General features: G+C 54.0%; 1 long non-coding RNA gene across 1 annotated transcript; it reads right to left on the bottom strand.

The window, feature by feature from the left end:
• Positions 1–1,554: 1,554 nt before the first annotated feature.
• Positions 1,555–2,005, bottom strand: LOC129382980 (uncharacterized). The gene is made up of 2 exons (XR_008610944.1): positions 1,919–2,005; positions 1,555–1,836 (listed from the first exon to the last, which is right to left on the bottom strand). It is a non-coding gene; the product is annotated as an uncharacterized lncRNA (long non-coding RNA).
• Positions 2,006–2,457: the final 452 nt, after the last annotated feature.

Genomic DNA, 2,457 nt, shown 5'->3' with positions numbered 1-2,457 from the left:
TCGATCACGACTAGACTATGGCGCCGTGATTTACCACTCTGCCGCCCCGAGCGCACTAAGGATGCTAGACCCAGTCCACCATCTAGGAATCCGACTGGCCACTGGCGCTTTCAGAACGAGTCCCATACAAAGTTTATATGTAGAATCAAATGAGTGGTCACTTCATCTGCAGAGAACATACATCAGCCATACATATTTTCTGAAAGTCCACTCAAACCCCCAACATCCCTGTTTTAGTACCATTAATGACATGACATGTGCTACACTCTTTCGCAATCGTCCGTCCGTAAGACAGCCTTTCTCGCTGCGTGTGAGGGAGCTTAGCGAAGAAATGCACGTTCCACTCCTCGAGCTTCGCCTAATGCATCCAGCCAAGCTGCTACCTCCTTGGGAGTGGCAGCTCATACAATGTGATATATCGTTCGTGGAAGTCACAAAGCATGCCCCAGAGATTGAAATCAAGATGCATTTCCGGGAACTCCAGCACAAATACTCCTGCACGGAGTTCTACACAGACGCATCAAAGTCACACGACGGGGTATCCTATGCAGCCGTCCGTCCATCCTTCTCGGCATCCGACGTACTGCCCCGCAGGGGCGTCTGCGCAAGCAGGCGTTTGGTGCGTTGCGACACCACGTACCCGAGCACACGAGGGTTGGACCCTCCCGCGTGTAGCCGTGCGCGGCTTAGCCGTGTCTGGGGAAAAGGGGATCCTGGGGGTTGAGCCGATGCTGGGTGTCTGGACCTCTAAGGCCCCCCGGCGGAGGCAACACACCCCTTTGGCCTCGGCTTCACATAGACGGCACCTCCAGGCTGACCCACCTGGAGGACATCGGCAGTCGCCTTTTCCTGTCTCTCCCTCCTCGAATCTTCGTCTTTATCTCTCACTTTTTGACCTTTCCTGTCTCCTCCTCTCTTCTTTTTACTTCCTTTCTCCTGGCGGCAAGGGTTAACCCTGTGTGGCTATCCAACCTTGGGTAAACCATATTCGGTTATAGTGACGGCGTACGACTGACGTCGTGCAGACTTGTACGCAAGCTCTGCCGCGTCCCCTCGTTGGGCTCCGTGGTGGGCGGTCGGCGCTGTTGCCGAATTTTTATACATTTTCATGGAAACTTCTTTCCCCAAACTTCCTGATCGCCCTCAGAAACGAGGGCGCACCGAAGATTTATTCCAGTTTTTCGGACACCAAATACAGAATTTTCCCCGCTTTCATGTTATCCATTCTGGAAAGTCAAACAAAGCAGTGCGAACCATCTCACAATTCCTTGTTTCAAAGTCCCTGACTGATGTTTTTGGCCCAGGTTACAAGGTGTCGAGGATGGCAAGCGGCGGCCTCTTGGAGCTCCGCGATGTAAAACAATATGAAAAACTACCGCAACTTGTGTCATTTGGAGAGACCCCCATAACAGTAACCCCACACCGTACAATGAACACCACCCGCGGCGTTGTGTCAGACGATGACTTGCTGGAGCTCACTGAGGCTGAACTCTTGGAGGGCTTCAGCGAGCAAAATGTTATCAATGTCAAAAGAATAAAGATCAGGCGAGATGGTAAAGAGATACAAACCAAGCACCTAATAATCACATTTGGTTCAAGTGTCCTGCCCGAGTCAATCGAGGCCGGGTACATCAAGCTCCGTGTCAGGCCGTACGTGCCCAATCCACTGCGATGTTTCAAATGCCAGCGCTTCGGTCACAGTTCGCAGAGCTGCCGAGGCCGCCAAACATGTGCGAAGTGCAGTGCCCACGAACACACCTCTGAAGCTTGTGAGAATGCTCTCCACTGTGTAAACTGTGATGGGGAGCACGCCGCGTACTCGCGGTCGTGCCCATCCTGGAAAAAAGAAAAGGAAATAGTAACAGTTAAAGTAAAAGAAAATATAAGTTTCAAAGAAGCACGCAGGCGGGTATCTTACCTGCCCAAGAAAACATTTGCCGATGTGGCGCGTCAGGGGGCAGCGTCACAACGGCCTCCAGCGGCTGTCCGACCCACAACCAGTGAGTCGGCAGTGACGCCATCTGCCCCCGCGGCGGTGGCAGCTAGCGCTGCTCCGTCAACCCAGCAGACGGGGCCACCGACCCCGAAGGTGGGTGCAGCCGAGGCTGCCCCAACCTCCCCGGCCCCTTCCAGCGCTGGCAACAGCCGGCGCAGCCAAATCCCTCAGGGAGCCCCATCGACCTCCGGGCTGGTGGGCGCAGGGGTCTTGCCCTCCAAGGCGAGGCTTTCCCGGGAACCTTCTCGCTCGCAAGAGCACGTGTCCGGCGCCTCACAAGAGGCAATGGACACAACACCTATCCTCAAGGCGCACCAAGCGCCTAAGGAGCGTCGAGGCTCCCTCGAACGCTTCAAAAAGAGTAAAACCCCGGTTACAGGGCCTCGAAAGAGCTCTGGAACCTAAGCTCTGAAATCTCTATAATTAATACTTCTGTTTCCGTATACACAGCACTTATTTAC

This window comes from Dermacentor andersoni, chromosome 3 (assembly GCF_023375885.2).
Source record: "Dermacentor andersoni chromosome 3, qqDerAnde1_hic_scaffold, whole genome shotgun sequence".
Taxonomy (NCBI): Eukaryota; Metazoa; Arthropoda; class Arachnida; order Ixodida; family Ixodidae; genus Dermacentor; species Dermacentor andersoni.
The sequence above is the reverse complement of the archived record's forward strand: the minus strand, read 5'-3'. Positions and strand labels throughout refer to the sequence as shown.